Below are 17613 nucleotides of genomic sequence, written 5' to 3' on the forward strand. Positions count from 1 at the left end.
ATCTGCAGTTGCATCATTTGATGCTCCTTTATTATTTTTAAGAGTGCAGATGGACTACAGTCCCTGTTTATCCTGAAATATTAGATGAAGATACCTTCCTTCAGGATTACTCTAAACAAATGTTGATGTTGCACTTAATGTTGAATAGCTGATTTAAGCATTCAGTTAGTACTGGTCAGTTTCCTCAGTAGTTTATTCCCAAACCAACAGAGAATAAAAAAACTTAACAGAGTTGTTTAAAATCACACTGCACACTTGTATTAACATAACATGGTATGGAAAGTTCTGGAAAATGTGAGTAATGTATGATGTGTAGGTACATGATGAAAGACCCCCAGGATATCGTAAAGTTAAAATTAATTAGAAACAAAAAATGAAACGCCGATCGACCATAAGCATTGGCAAAGACGTTAATTATGAATGCGTGGTAAGGCACAGACAGATGAAAAAACCATCATTCACTTTTTTGTACATGATTTTGTTACTCACACTCTCTTGTGTGTGGTAGGTTTGTTAAGAAGTGCCGTTTGGAATATGACAGTCTACGAGTGTTTTGTATCATACATGTTTCGAAATTACAAAAAAAATTGATACCAGTATTAAGCATTTTTTATTAAAGTGAAGTGAAACCAAGTAAGGAGGAAAGTATTTTTTTATGCAAGTGAAATGAAACCAAGTAAGGAGAATTTTCTTATTTATGACACACACGAGTGTAATTGAAGTCCGCTGCCTGCATCTGCAATTGAAATGTAAGAGATGTTGTCCGATAGCCTAAAATGTCCTGCACACACAGAACATTTCTAATAATGCAATTGTATTATCCTTTTAAATGTTTTTCATATGTATATGTATTTAATAATTTTCTATTACTTTTATTACAACACAAGGAGTAAATAAAACAGCTCACTGAATAATAGAAGCATTGAGTCATCAACAGCACAAAAGAAAATTAAAACCTTTGCTATTGGACACATCCTTTTTTGAACTAGATTACACACACAAAACAGTGTAGAGGGAAGAAAGAATGCAAAAACACATTATCCTTTTAGTACAATATCATCATGGCACAGTAGGAATCAGCTAACTCATACAAATGCCTTGGTGTAACAATGTGTGTGGTTGTAAGAGAGGGAATGATTATGTAGGCTCAGACATCCATTCATTGGTACAGTACTGGGAAAATACGGTATTAGTCATTCCAGAATATTAAGTGTGTAGGACCCACACAAAATAGATTTATTGGGAAGTCAGTGAAAATGCCGTCCCCTCCAGATAACAGCAACTACCTGGCACACAGTTATGGAAATATCTGAATGACATTGAATGTGCACAGTCATAAAGAGCCAAACATCAAAGACAAAAGAAAAGTTTATTACAGCCTTTTGAACATTTGGTACATCGCTGACATATTTCAAATAAGGGACTGAATAGTAAAATGCATTATTTATTTATTTGTCCCATAAAGTGGTTCTGTGTGCATCCACATGCCAACGTAGGGGATGAAAAGTTGTATTTCATGAATGGAATAGGTAAAGAAGCTATGTATGTGAATACTTTGATGACTTCCTAATTTCATACATTGGTGTTAAATCACACAAAATATAAAAATGGAAATATCCACAAGGGAAATTGTGTTTACTGATTACTAATAATCTTTTATTAGTGAAAGTATAATGACTTACAGACTGTCCTATACTAGTTAGACTAATTGGGCTTCCATTTAATATTTTGCAGTTTTTAGTCTCTTTTCTCAATCCTTTCTGAGCTGCGTTTAAATTGTCAGGCAATTTACTATACATCAGTTCTCATTTATGTCTCACACTACTGTGAGCTTTATGAGATGCCGTTCAACTACAAAAAGATATATTTGGATAGCAAATTTGCTATTGATGACTTCATTATTATTTGTAAGCAACTGTGTATCTCCAGGAATGAAACTGACAGTTTCTAAATATGTGGTATAATGAAAAGTAACCTCAGCCATGGATTTCACAGTGGTTTGCAGAGTATGGACATAAATATAATCATGGCAAGTATTGTCAGTTTTGGGAACTTGACATTAGTATTCTCAATGCAGACCCATACCCAAGGGAGGACTCAAACCTCCGGTGGGAGAGGCCGCACAGTTCATGACATGGCACCTCTAACCACGCGACCCTTTGGTTTCATGACATTGTGAATCTGCAGTGATTTTAAACATTCGGCCTGAGAACAGTTTGTATGTGCGTCAACTCCAATGATAAACACTCTTGGTTGGAGATAAGCCCTGCACACTAGTGTGCTGAGTATGCTTGCTCATTGTGAGGGGGCACGAGTTGGAGGTATGCATTGGCTACAGTCAATACTGTGTGCTAGCACGGCATCCAGTGTTCTCTTAGTTGGAACATCCAGTAATAGAAGTTGATTGTTTTCTTCATCTCCTTCATGAACCTGATGTTTTGCTGCAGCAAGTTCAGATGTTGCAAAATGCTTGTATGTGTAGATGTCAATGTACCCGTATCATGAATGTCTCATTTACATATTATAAAAATGTGATGAGTGTTTGTAGACTGCTTTGACTCTAGACTTCTTGAAATGCTGTCATAAACATGTTAGCTACCCCTGGTGACAGTGGGCAGCCCATCTCCACTATGCTGGACTCTTCATGGTAATTTAGATCAAGCAGGAAGTAGATTGACATGAAAACAAATTCAAAGATTTTTGTTAGCACAAACTGATCTTCCCCCCTTGAGACTAGAAGAGTTCCTTATGTATTCCCCAGTAAACAGGAAAATGACATTAGATCTCACTATGAGGCCCTCCTGGCCTTGTTCAAAGTTCTGATGCTGTTGGACAAAATGCACCAAATTCAATACATGCCGATGGCATTTGCCACCCAAACAGCTGAACATCACTGGCGGCTGTTTGGTAGCTCTCATATGTGCTGGTGTTGCTAATGATGAGATGAAATGAGACCCCTTCTTTGTGGACATTTGGTAATTGTTAAAGTTTCAGAGGTGCATATGCTCATGCCGAAGTCTAATCACCATTCTTTCTTGGAAAGTGTTCTGAGAAGTTCGATGGTATTTCTCTTCGCATGGGTGGTCGGACCATCTTCTGCTCTCCTGTAGGCAACAACCACTAACTGTACATTTTCTGTTTATATACTCCAAACAGTAGCAGGATTATACATTTCTTTTGTCTACTGGAAGGATGACTCAGAATCTTTTCAGGAACATCTATATGCTTCCCTCTCCTCTTTGCAGAGGTTTGGCTCTGGTGGAATGGCCCTTGTACACATTTTGATCTGAGTTCATGTAATCAAGAAGACAAAACAGCAGTAGCCTTAACTACCCATTCCCCCTACCCCCCAACCCCCCACCCGTCACCCGCCCCTCACACCCCTCCTCCACATTGCACTCATTGAAATTAAGTTTATTGTGTGGTTATTTGTCTCTGACAGTCTAGTAAAGCCAGACAGAACTGCTAAAGAGTAGTGTGAGAGGAAATATGAACTGGAATTGTTTTTTGTAAACTTTATTGAGCTGATCAAAATAAAAACACCCCACCTTCTTTTTCTATGTTGTCTCCTAACTTATTATCCCTAATTTCTGAGTTTCCAGGGTCTCACAGCAGGTTTATCCTGTTGGCTTCCCCTAGCATCACTAGGGATTTGTGGCATTCTGCTGCAGTTCTTGTAACACATGCATAGATTCTTCTTTGCACACACTCTGATGATGAATATCTCTGCCTGGAATACCAGAGCCAGTTTCCCTAGAGAGAGTGTGTTCTCATCTGTTTTTGACCCATCAGTAAACCAGACTATGTGTCCTGAACAACATCATGGTTCATTCTTCCATTACTCCCTACTTCTAATTGTTACACTGAAAGATTTGTTGAAACAGATGGAACTTATTGTATAGGCAGACAGCATTTCTCTGACAATTTCAATATTTATCACATTCATCTTATTGATGTGGGATTCTGGATATCCTGTAGGTTTCGGATTTTTAACCTTTATGCCTCCAATGCTGCCTCCATTGTAACCCATTGGTGTAATGGAGGCATGTCCAACATGGTCTCCATCCCAGAGGAGATGTGCTGCTGCTAATTTCACCTGTCATGCCTAGGCATGATAATCTCTGCACCTTCCCATGGGTCTTAGCAGCCACCTTCTGTTCAATATTGGTTGGTTGGTTGGTTGGTTGAATTGAGGGAGGGGACCTAACATTGAGGTAATTGGTCCCATCGAATTATGCAAGGATGGAGAAGGAAATTGGTCATGCCGTTTCAAAGAAACCGTCCTGGCATTTGCCTGAAGCAATTTAGGGAAATCACAGAAAACCTACATCAGGATGGCCAGACATGGGTTTGAACCACTGTCCTCCCAAATGGGAGTCCAGTGTGCTGCCTCGTTCAGTCTGGTCTATAACCAGAAAGATGTTGTTGATGTTGTTGTGGTCTTCAGTCCTGAGACTGGTTTGATGCAGCTCTCCATGCTACTCTATCCTGTGCAAGCTTCTTCATATCCCAGTACCTACTGCAACCTACATCCTTCTGAATCTGCTTAGTCTAGTCATCTCTTGGTCTACCTCTACGATTTTTACCCTCCACGCTGCCCTCCAATACTAAACTGGTGATCCCTTGATGCCTCAGAACATGTCCTACCAACCGATTCCTTCTTCTGGTCAAGTTGTGCCACAAACTTCTCTTCTCCCCAAACCGATTCAATACTTCCTCATTAGTTATGTGATCTACCCATCTAATGTTCAGCTTTCTTCTGTAGCACCACATTTTGAAAGCTTCTATTCTCTTCTTGTCCAAACTATTTATCATCCATGATTCACTTCCATACATGGCTACACTCCATACAAATACTTTCAGAAATGACTTCCTGATACATAAATCTATACTCGATGTTAACAAACTTCTCTTCTTCAGAAACGCTTTTCTTGCCATTGCCAGTCTACATTTTATATCCTCACTACTTCGACCATCATCAGTTATTTTGCTCCCCAAATAGCAAAACTCCTTTACTACTTTAAGTGTCTCACTTCCTAGTCCAATTCCCTCAGCATCACCCGATTTAATTCGACTACATTCCATTATCCTCGTTTTGCTTTTGTTGATGGTCATCTTATATCCTCCTTTCAAGACACTATCCATTCCGTTCAACTGCTCTTCCAAGTCCTTTGCTGTCTCTGACAGAATTACGATGTCATCGGTGAACCTCAAAGTTTTTATTTCTTCTCCATGGATTTTAATACCTACTCCGAATTTTTCTTTTGTTTCCTTCACTGCTTGCTCAATATACAGATTGAATAACATCGGGGATAGACTTCAGCCCTGTCTCACTCCCTTCCCCACCACTGCTTCCCTTTCATGTCCCTCGACTCTTATAACTGCCATCTGGTTTATGTACAAATTGTAAATAGCCTTTCGCTCCCTGTATTTTACCCCTGCCACCTGCAGAATTTTAAAGAGAGTATTCCAGTCAACATTGTCAAAAGCTTTCTCTAAGTCTACAAATGCTAGAAACGTAGGTTTGCCCTTCCTTAATCTAGCTTCTAAGATAAGTCGTAGGGTCAGTATTGCCTCACGTGTTCCAACATTTCTTCACAATCCAAACTGATCTTCCCCGATGTCGGCTTCCACTAGTTTTTCCATTCGTCTGTAAAGAACTCGTGTGAGTATTTTGCAGCTGTGACTTATCAAACTGATAGTTCGGTAATTTTCACATCTGTCAACACCTGCTTTCTTTGGGATTGGAATTATTATATTCTTCTTGAAGTCTGAGGGTATTTCGCCTGTCTCATACATCTTGCTCACCAGATGGTAGAGTTTTGTCAGGACTGGCTCTCCCAAGGCCGTCAGTAGTTCCAATGGAATGTTGTCTACTCCAGGGGCCTTGTTTCGACTCAGGTCTTTCAGTGCTCTGTCAAACTCTTCACGCAGTATCGTATCTCCCATTTCATCTTCATCTACATTCCCTTCCATTTCCGTAATATTGTCCTCAAGTACATCGCCCTTGTATAGACCCTCTATATACTCCTTCCACCTTTCTGCTTTCCCTTCTTTGGTTAGAACTGGGTTTCCATCTGAGCTCTTAATATTCATACAAGTGGTCCTCTTTTCTCCAAAGGTCTCTTTAATTTTCCTGTAGGCTGTGTCTATCTTACCCCTAGTGAGATAAGCCTCTACATCCTTACATTTGTCCTCTAGCCATCCCTGCTTAGCCATTTTGCACTTCCTGTAGATGTCATTTTTGAGACGTTTATATTCCTTTTTGCCTGCTTCATTTGCTGCATTTTTATATTTTCTCGTTTCATCACTTAAATTCAATATTTCTTCTGTTACCCAAGGATTTCTACTAGCCCTCATCTTTTTTACCTACTTGATCCTCTGCTGCCTTCACTACTTCATCCCTCAAAGCTACCCATTCTTCTTCTATTGTATTTCTTTCCCCCATTCCTGTCAATTGCTCCCTTATGCTCTTCTTGAAACTCCGTACAACCTCTGGTTCTTTTAGTTTATCCAGGTCCCATCTCCTTAAATTCCCACCTTTTTGCAGTTTCTTCAGTTTTAATCTACAGGTCATAACCAACAGATTGTGGTCAGAGTCCACACCTGCTCCTGGAAATGTCTTACAATTTAAAACCTGGTTCCTAAATCTCTGTCTTACCATTATATAATCTATCTGATAAGATATAGAAATCAATTTCCTGATAGTTTAGAGCTTTTTTTAACTCCACAAAAAGTTGGTGAAGTACTGTTTCACATAATTTATCTTGTTGATATGCCTGTTGGGATTAATTTAAGGAATCTCAGTAAACCTTGTTTCCCTAACTTGTACAATAACAATTTTTTCTAATGTCATAAAAGAAAAGGTTGACAGACTTGGTTGGTCTCATGTCCTTACCCTTGGTAATGATCAGTCTTCCTTGGCTTTGGAATAAAAGCAACCTTTGCTGTTTTCCAAGCATGAGGAATGATGCCTGCTGGTAGACTGACTCTAAAACATTCTATGTAGGAGCCTGATAAATCCTCTTTCTGCTTGTTGCAATAGAGCCAGAAGAACTGCATCTGGGTCTGGTGGCTTGAGCAATTGAAATGTCTCCGCTGCGCACTGTATTATCTCAAAATCAACACATTCTGTGACAGATTCCTAGTGTTCCCACTGGCTCCTAATAAACCAGTACCTCACAGGGACTGAATCCTGGTCAGTACTGTATGCCAGAGTGCACTGAGGGAGGGTAAGTATCGAGGAGCAAATCCAGTGTGTCATTAGCTGCCCTTGTATACTCACCATCCTCCTACATTTTTTATATTCTTATGAGGACTTTGTGAAGTTGAGCCCTGATACTGTACCTGCCACTTCCACATAGAATATCTTCCAGGGTGATTGTTTAATTGCTTAATAGAAAGATTGTATTTGGCAAATGCTTTCTGATATTTTGCCCACCATCCTTTTCTTCTTAAAAAGTTGAACAGATTTCTTACCTGCTTCCATTGCAGTTCAGAATTATTGTTCACAAAAGTACATTCCTGTTTGTATACATTTTGCTGATTGGACAGTTTTCTAAGTACCAGATCATGATGGAAGATATAACTTCATATGCCATTTCCCCTAAAACTCCTTAATTTATTGTCAAAGTACTAACTTCAGGTAAGTGTGAATTTAGGTCTTTGCTATAGGAATCCCAGTCTGTTTCCTAGGATTTCTATAGGCCATAGTCTGTTTAAAACCAGTTTCATCCTTGAACTTAATTTATAAGAAGCAGTCAAATCAAAATGAGACAGGTGGAAAAAATTAAGTAAATTGTTTACTACTTCAAAAGTAATTGTCATAACTGTTACTACATTTATCCCACTGTGAGACAAGATGGTCAATGCCTTCATGGAAAAACGTTTACAGTTGCCTATTGAACCATGATTGTACCTAGGTGTCGACACCTTCATTCAAAGCAAGTCGACTGCCATGAATGTTTTCCTTCAGGGCTCCAAATACATGGAAATTGCATGGGGAGATGTCCGGACATTAATAAGTAAGGGCTTCCCTGTGCAACATCTGTAGCGTACTCAAAACAACTTTGATAATATGTGAGCAGCCCCATGTGTTGCCAAAGCTGTTTCAGCTACAATGAAGAAGTTTGCTGGGAAGCCCTTACACATCCTCTATAAAGCCCCGATCTCACCCCATGTGATTTACATATTTTTGGATACCCAAAGAAGAATATTTGTGGCTGTTGATTTGCTTTGAATGAAGATGTGGACATGTAGGTGCAGTTGTGGTTTTTCAGGCAACTGCAAATATTTTTCCATGAAGTTTTTTTATCTCAGTAGGATAGGTGCTGCTCTCACACTGCCTTTAGGACTTTCTCACCTACTTTTGCTACAAGGGTTTTGCCATCATATGCACCCTCCTGTTTGATTGTCATCTGTCAAGCACCTGCACTTTCTAAGACAGAGTCTTTGGAGCAACATCCTTAAGTTGTTTAGGCACCCTTTGTGGTCTTGAAGAGTTTCTCTGCTGTCTTAACCAGCAGCTTCACCTCCTTCCCTGGAGATATCTTGGGAACCATCTCCTTCAGCCAACCTATTGTTCCCATCCTAAGATTAGGGCACCTTTGTCCAGAATACTCCTGAATTTGTGTTCTTGACATGAATCTTCCCCAGTCTTTTCAAAGTGAGCCATTTGAGCTAGCTCCTCCTGCTGCAAAGTGATGTTAACAAGTGGATAACCCTCATATATTCCCGCCATCCCAAAAACCAAGACTGCACTACTATAGATCTGTTTCCCTGTTTCTTGCCTCAGCTGTTACTGGATCTTGTTATCTTGTAGGGAAATGGCAGTAAGTGACTCCTCTTTCACTCTCTTATTCTTTGTCATGGAAGTGGGAGAGGCCTGTTTACTTCTTTCACGCCAAGACAGTCGTTTTTGGAGGTCTTTGAGGTCTCTTAGATAAGTCTTTAATGTTCATACAGTCCAACTTCTCAGTGACATTTTCCACTTCTCAAACTTGTCTATCACCGATCAAGTTGCAGGAACAGATTCTATTAATTGAACTTCTGAAGTTTGTGTGTTCAGCATGCCATCAAGTCCCTTTGTTTTTAAATTTGTTTCTGTGTTGTCTGTTTTCATCCTGAGAATTGGGGATCTATTAGGTCAACACCAAACACCAATGGAGTCCAATGCCAGTTTAGGGCTACTTACTGAGGGAGATCTCCCGATATCCCCAAGGCTCCATTCACATAACTTTTCCCCATGTCCCATGTACCCCTCCACACAGATCACATCACACCTTGGGTTGGGGGAAGGACTATGGAAAAAGCTTCCTACAAACATGTAAACCTCTCTACACACACAGTCTGTGCTAAGATAAGGCAGTGTCTCCTGGAGAGGCCTCATGCGTGTAATACAGCGTGTTTCATGTAGTAATTCATCTGCTGCACACAATGGAGGAATGAGGGCAACCTTTTCCTCTGCGCTGATAAAATAAGCCACAGGTAGCATCAGTGGTGTTGTGTCTACTTTTCTGGGTAGAGATAATGTTGCATAGCCAACTTTTTTCCTCAGTACAATTGATTACAGTTCTCTGCAGTTCTTTTTGCATCCCTTTAGCTACAAGATGTTAGTATTTTCAGATTATTTGCATGTTGCCGACTATCCTAATCTATTGGCTTGATACCAGATGACTTTGTCTATCCACCACACAGTCAGGGAAGAGTGTCGACGTTATCTGCAGGTGAAGAAGAAGTCATCTTGTGATCTTGCTGAGCCTGCATCATATGTAATACATTTGTTCCTTAACCAGGGCCAAGCAGGCTCATCTTGTTTATAATGTTCTCAGATATTCAGTCAGATGGGATCATCCCAATAGTGTGATAGTCAGCTAGCTAATCTGTTACCATCTTCAAGTGGCTACAATGGCCGATAGTGTGGCTCTGAGTGCCATGTTATATAGCCTGTCCTTTGTGCTGCCAATCGCAGGACCGTATACATTGTGCAGTTTCACTGGTGAGGTGAAGGGGAAAGTGTGGGGTGCAGGCACCAGTGGCAGTAGCCCCCAGTCTCAGAGGGTGGTCAGGTCATTGCTGGTGTGGAGAAGCTGTGTGTGCTTGGCGAGGTCTCATAATCTGGCACAAGTGATGACAGCATGTGTGTGAATTTTGCAACTTGCTGTTTAAAAAATCCCATTAACATTGGAGCTAAAAGAGAACAACTGACTTTCATTCCTAAGTGTGCCAGTCAAGCGAGGACTGGACAGCTTACTAGGACTCAGTGTTTACTGTAAAACAGTGCGTACAGGCTTATACTCAAATGCCTTCACCTGACACACCCCTCACAATGAGTAGGTGACCTTACCTTTCTAGTGCATATGGATCCCAAAATTTCCAACTGAGAGAGTATAGCAGTGGAATTGCAGCACCTACAAGAGGGTTTCAGGAAGAATGGTTACTGTCTCTGTCAGATCCAGGATGCTGTGAAACCATATGAGAGCCCAGTTTGTAGAGGAAAAAGAGAAACATTTTGTAACAGTAAGCAGCCCTTACTATGCGAGTGCAAAAGTGATGAAAGTGTCAATGTGGTGGATTTTTTTTCAATCTTTATTAAAAGCTGGTACTGGCCAAATGCTTACTTTGCATATGTTTTGAAATGTAATGCATTTTTTTACATTCAATCTGAGCAGATTAAAAAAAGCTATACATTGTTTTATATGTTAAAAACTACGATGGTAATATTGACACTCAAAGATATAGTGGCTGCAAGTGGCAGCAGCGATGCTAAAATGAGACTGTTGTACATTTTATCTCTGGCTTTGTTAGCCGACATGATGTAATTTCTAATTTTTTGTTTTTGGTGTTGACTTCCTAGCAGTAGGAGAAGAGATATATATTGTTGTATGAAAGGGATAGTCCACCATTGCAATCAGAATTGTGACTTTAATGTATGGTGTCTGTATAGAAAAAGTGGAAGGATTAAAAACAGTTCTAATTCGACATAGCTTATCTTGATGAAAAACTGGCAAATATAATTGTTGTCAAAGACAACAGAACAGGAAAAGGTAATTCATTCTTTTAAAAACTCGACACTTCACATTGAATATTAAATATGTTAAAGTTTTACCAGCAAGATTTACATCCTGTGGTGAAAACAATTTCAAGAGCCTACATCGAATTTATAACACCGATCAAAACCAGTGACGAGCGACATTGCCATTTTTTTCTCAAAAGTAATGTTCAATAACCGGGATGTGGATTTATTATCGCTACAATGATTAAGGATCTGCTGCCATTTTGCTTCCCATCCCATTTTTCTTTGAGATTGTGCAGGCCCATCAATACTAGATTGTTGATCGCTGCAGCTGCGGAGTCCCAGGATCGACATCGCCAAGATTCAGAAGAAGAATTCTTCCAACATGGAATCTCTATTGCTGGAGATACAAAAATAATAGTAGTAACAGTAATAATAATAACAACAATAATAACAATAACAACAACAACAACAACAATAATAATAGGGCTAACGCCCCTTTTAGTGTGATTAGTTGGTTCAGGACAGAACTAAAGAAGCCTCGGACAAGTGCTGTCATGGTCAGGGACGACGTTTGAACCCTATGCCTGCCCACAATGGTAATGACAGTGCTAGCCAACTGGAAAATGATTTAAATCCAAATAGAAGTGTTTTGCAGGATATGCTTCCTGCAACCACCCTAGAAGGAAAACAAAGACAGAGGATGAGATGGTCAGATGAAGTTACTTGACACCTCATGTTCTGTTATTACCAAGCAACAAACCTAGGAACCAACACAACTGGATACAGATCACAAGTATACACAACATTTATTATCAGATACCCAGAATTAAAATTTTTAACAGAACAATGACTAGCTGATCAGATCTGTGTAATAATCAAAAATAACAGGATACCCCAGTCAGAAATAGAAAACATCAAACAACAAGTACAACAAATACTGGAACAAAATAATGTGCAATCAGAAGAAGAAGAAACTACAGTAATGGACTCAAACATCCCAGAGCAAACAAACAAAAAACAACAGGCATCAATTAAACAATCAGAGGAAAACGAAATCTTAAGACAGCCACCAGAACAAGCACAAATAGAACTCAAAGTAATGCACATGTTAGATATAGAAGAAAAATTTCAGCTGACATATATAGAATATAAAGACACAAATATAGACATGAGACCATTCTTGCATGGATCCACAAGTCGAAACTACAATAAAAACTATCAACACAATCATACACAACAAAATAAATGGAAACACAACTATGGAAGAGTTACAACTACTGGTTTATATAGGAGCACTCACTACACTAATTATACACATTAGGCAGAGATCAGAACCAACCAACATACAGAAGAAACCCACAAAACCAGCATGGCAACACAGGCTACAGATCAGAATAGAAAAACTGAGAAAAGACATCAGACAGCTAACACAATTTATAAGAAATGAAATGTCAGGGAAAAAAAAGGTTCGGTAAAATCTCACAACAAGAAGCGATAGAGCAATTAGATGAAAAGAAGCAGAAATTACAAGCATTGGCCAAACGACTTAGAAGATACAAGAAAAGTGAGAATAGAAGGAAACAAAACCAAACATTCAACACAAACCAAAAGAAATTTTATCAGACAATAGATAACACACACAAGCAGAAACAGATACATACAAGATGATACCACAAATGCCTGAAGTGATAATTTTGCAACATGAAGTCACCCAAGCAATTAATTCTACTCACAATTGGAAAGCCCCTGGAAAAGATAAAATAGCAAATTTCTGGCTAAAGATGTTCACCTCAACACATTCACATCTAACTAAATTATTTAACAGTTACATTGCAGACCCATACACATTCCCTGATACACTTACACATGGAATAACTTATCTGAAACCTAAAGATCAAGCAGACACAGCAAACCCAGCTAAATATCGCCCCATAACATTCCTACCAACAATATAAAAAATATTTACTTCAATCATTACACAGAAATTAATGACACATACAACACAGAACAAAATTATAAATGAAGAACAAAAAGGCTGTTGCAAAGGAGCACGAGGATGTAAAGAGCAAATGATAATAGATGCAGAGGTGACATATCAAGCTAAAACTAAACAATGGTCACTACACTACGCATACATTGATTACCAAAAAGCTTTTGATAGTGTACCCCACTCATGGTTACTACAAATATTAGAAATATACAAAGTAGATCCTAAATTGATACAGTTCCTAAACATAGTAATGAAAAATTGGAAAACCACACTTAGTATCCAAACAAATTCAAATAATATCACATCATAGCTAATACAGATTAAGCGTGGAATATACCAAGGAGACTCATTAAGTCCTTTCTGGTTCTGCCTTGGTCTGAACCCACTATCCAACATGCTAAATAATACAGATCATGGATACAATATTACTGGAACATACCACACAAAATCACACATTTGCATGATCTAAAACTACTGGCAGCAACAAATCAACAACTCAACCAATTACTAATGATAACAGAAGTATTCAGCAATTATATAAATATGGCTTTTGGAACAGACAAATGTAAGAAAACTAGCATAGTCAAGGGAAAATACACTAAACAGGAAGATTACATATTGGATAACCACAGCAACTGCATAGAAGCGATGGAAAAAACAGATGCCTATAAATATCTAGGATACAGACAACAAATAGGAATAGATAATACAAATATTAAAGAAGAACTAAAAGAAAAGTATAGACAAAGACTAACAAAAATACTGAAAACAGAATTGACAGCAAGAAACAAGACAAAAGCTATAAATACTTATGCTATACCAATATTGATGTACTCATTTGGAGTAGTGAAATGGAGTAACACAGACCTAGAAGCACTCAATACACAACACGATGACAGTGCCACAAATATAGAATACATCACATACATTCAGCAACTGAAAGATTCACATTAAGCAGAAAGGAAGGAGGAAGGGGATTTATCGACATAAAAAACCTACAATATGGACAGGTAGACAATTTAAGAAAATTCTTGCTAGAACGAGCAGAAACTAGCAAAATACACAAAGCAATCACTCATATAAATACATCGGCTACACCACTGCAATTTCATAACCACTTCTACAACCCGTTAGATCACATAACATCAACAGATAGGAAGAAAGAAAAATGTTCTGGAGAAAGATGAATACAAATTATACTGGATCAGAACCATTATAACAGATAAAACAACACCACATAACAAACCTGGCATCATACTCATTAATAAAAAGAAGAAATTAACACAACTAATCGAAATCTCCATACCAAATACAACAAATATACCAAAGAAAACAGGAGAAAAAAATTGAAAACTACATCCAACTGGCTGAGGAAGTCAAGGACATGTGGCATGAGGATAAAGTTGACATTATACCAACTATACTATCAACTACAGGAGTCATACCACACAATATCCACCAGTACATCAATGCAATACAGCTACATACAAACTTATATATACAACTACAGAAATCCATAATTATTGATACATGTTCAATTACCCGAATATTCCTAAATGCAATATAACATATACTGTACAGTTACAAGGAAGTCACGCTTGATCAAGGTCTGCGTCACTTTCTATTTTTGGCAAGACATAACATCTGAGAAAAGAAATAAATAATAATAATAATAATGTGTTATTGTGGTCTTCAGTCCTGAGACTGGTTTGATGCAGCTCTCCATGCTACTCTATCCTGTGCAAGCTTCTTCATCTCCCAGTACTTGCTGCAACCTACATCCTTCTGAATCTGCTTAGTGTATTCATCTCTTGGTCTCCCTCTACGATTTTTACCCTCCACGCTGCCCTCCAATGCTAAATTTGTGATCCCTTGATGCCTCAGAACATGTCCTACCAACCGATCCCTTCTTCTAGTCAAGTTGTGCCACAAGCTCCTCTTCTCCCCAATTCTATTCAATACCTCCTCACTAGTTATGTGATCTACCCATCTAATCTTCAGCATTCTGCTGTAGCACCACATTTCGAAAGCTTCTATTCTCTTCTTGTCTAAGCTATTTATCATCCATGTTTCACTTCCATACATGGCTACACTCCATACAAACACTTTTCAGAAACGACATCCTGACATTTAAATCTATACTCGAGGTTAACAAATTTTTCTTCTTCAGAAACGCTTTCCTTGCCATTGCCAGTCTACATTTTATATCATCTCTACTTCGACCAATATCAGTTATTTTGCTCCCCAAATAGCAAAACTATTTTACTACTTTAAGTGTCTCATTTCCTAGTCTAATTCCCTCAGCAACACCTGACTTAATTCGACTACATTCCATTATCCTTATTTTGCTTTTGTTGATGTTCATCTTATACCCTCTTTTCACGACACTGTCCATTCCATTCAACTGCTCTTCCAAGTCCTTTGCTGTTTCGGACAGAATTACAATGTCATCGGCGAACCTCAAATTTTTTATTTCTTCTCCATAGATTTTAATACCTACTCCGAATCTTTCTTTTGTTTCCTTTACTGCTTGCTCAATATACAGATTGAATAACATTGGGAATAGGCTACAAACCTGCCTCACTCCCTTCCCAACCACTGCTTTCCTTTCATACCCCTCGACTCTTATAACTGCCATCTGGTTTCTGTGCAAATTGTAAATAGCCTTTTGCTCTCTGTATTTTACCCCTGCCACCTTCAGAATTTGAAAGAGAGTATTCCAATCAACATTGTCCAAAGCTTTCTCTATGTCTACACATGCTAGAAAAGTATGTTTGCATTTCCTTAATCTTTCTTCTAAGATAAGTCGTAGGGTCAGTATTGCCTCACGTGTTCCAACATTTCTACACAATCCAAACTGATCTTCCCCGAGGTCGGCTTCTACCAGTTTTTCCATTCGTCTGGAAATAGTTCGCGTTAGTATTTTGCAGCTGTGGCCTATTAAACTGATAGTTCGGTAATTTTCACATCTGTCAACACCTGCTTTCTTTGGGATTGGAATTATTATATTCTTCTTGAAGCCTGAGGGTATTTCGCCTGTCTCATACATCTTTCTCACCAGATGGTAGAGTTTTGTCAGGACTGGCTCTCCCAACGCTGTCAGTAGTTCTAATGGAATATTGTCTACTCCCGGGGTCTTGTTTTGACTCAGGTCTTTCAGTGCTCTGTCAAACTCTTCACGCAGTATCCTATCTCCCATTTCATCTTCATCTACCTCCTCTTCCTTTTCCATAATATTGTCCTCAAGAACATCGCCCCTGTATAGACTCTCTATATACTCCTTCCACCTTTCTGCTTTCCCTTCTTTGCTTAGAACTGGGTTTCCATCTGAGCTCTTGATAACCATGCAAGTGGTTCTCTTTTCTCCAAAGGTCTCTTTAATTTTCCTGTAGGCAGTATCTATCTTACCCCTAGTGACATAAGCCTCTACATCCTTACACTTGTCCTCTAGTCATCCGTGCTTAGCCATTTTGCATTTCCTGTCGATATAATTTTTGAGATGTTTGTATTCCTTTTTGTCTGCTTCATTTACTGCATTTTTATATTTTCTCCTTTCATCAATTAAATTCAATACTTCTTCGGTTACCGAAGGGTTTCTACTAGTCCTCGTCTTTTTACCTATTTTATCCTCTGCTGCCTTCAGTATTTCATCCCTCAAAGCTACCCATTGTTTTTCTACTGTATTCCTTTCCCCCATTCCTGTCAATTGTTCCCTTATGCTCTCCCTGAAACTCTGTACAACCTCTGGTTCTTTCAGCTTATCCATGTCCCATCTCCTTAATTTCCCACCTTTTTGCAGTTTCTTGAGTTTTAATCTACAGTTCATAACAAATATATTGTGGTCAGAGTCCACATCTGCCCCTGGAATTGATCTGATACCTTTTAGTATCTCCAGGGTTCTTCCATGTGACTTTCTTTCATGATTCTTAAACCAAGTGTTAGCTATGATGAAGTTATGCTCTCTGCAAAATTCTACCAGGCGGCTTCCTCTTTCATTTCTTAGCCCCAGTCCATATTCACCTACTACATTTCCTTCTCTCCCTTTTCCTACTCTTGAATTCCAGTCACCCATGACTATTAAATTTTTGTCTTCCTTCACTACCTGAATAATTTCTTTTATCTCTTCATACATTTCATCAATTTCTTCGTCATCTGTAGAGCTAGTTGGCATATAAACTTGTACTACTGTAGTAGGCATGGGCTTCGTGTCTATCTTGGTCACAATAATGCATTCACTATTACCTGTACTCCTATTTTTTTGTTCACTATTAAACCTACTCCTGCATTACCCCTATTTGAATTTTGTATTTATAACTCTGTATTCACCTGACCAAAAGTCTTGTTCCTCCTGCCACTGAAATTCACTAATTCTCACTATATCTAACTTTAACCTATCCATTTCGCTTTTTAAATTTTCTAACCTACCTGCCCAATTACGGGATCTGACATTCCACGCTCCGATCCATAGAATTCCACTTTTCTTTCTCCTGATAACAACATCTTCTTGAGTAGTCCGTGCCCAGAGATCCGAATGGGGGGACTATTTTACCTCCAGAATATTTTACCCAAGAGGACGCCAACATCATTTAATGACACTGTAAAGGTG

At 38.7% G+C, this 17613-nt stretch overlaps 1 protein-coding gene across 2 annotated transcripts in view; it reads left to right on the forward strand.

Annotated features, from left to right (window-relative positions):
• LOC126278416 (TRAF3-interacting protein 1) overlaps positions 1–17613 on the forward strand; it is a 272794-nt gene that overhangs the window by 216069 nt on the left and 39112 nt on the right. The gene's annotated exons all lie outside the window — the stretch shown is intronic.

The sequence above is a fragment of the Schistocerca gregaria genome, chromosome 6 (assembly GCF_023897955.1).
Source record: "Schistocerca gregaria isolate iqSchGreg1 chromosome 6, iqSchGreg1.2, whole genome shotgun sequence".
Classification (NCBI taxonomy): domain Eukaryota; kingdom Metazoa; phylum Arthropoda; class Insecta; order Orthoptera; family Acrididae; genus Schistocerca; species Schistocerca gregaria.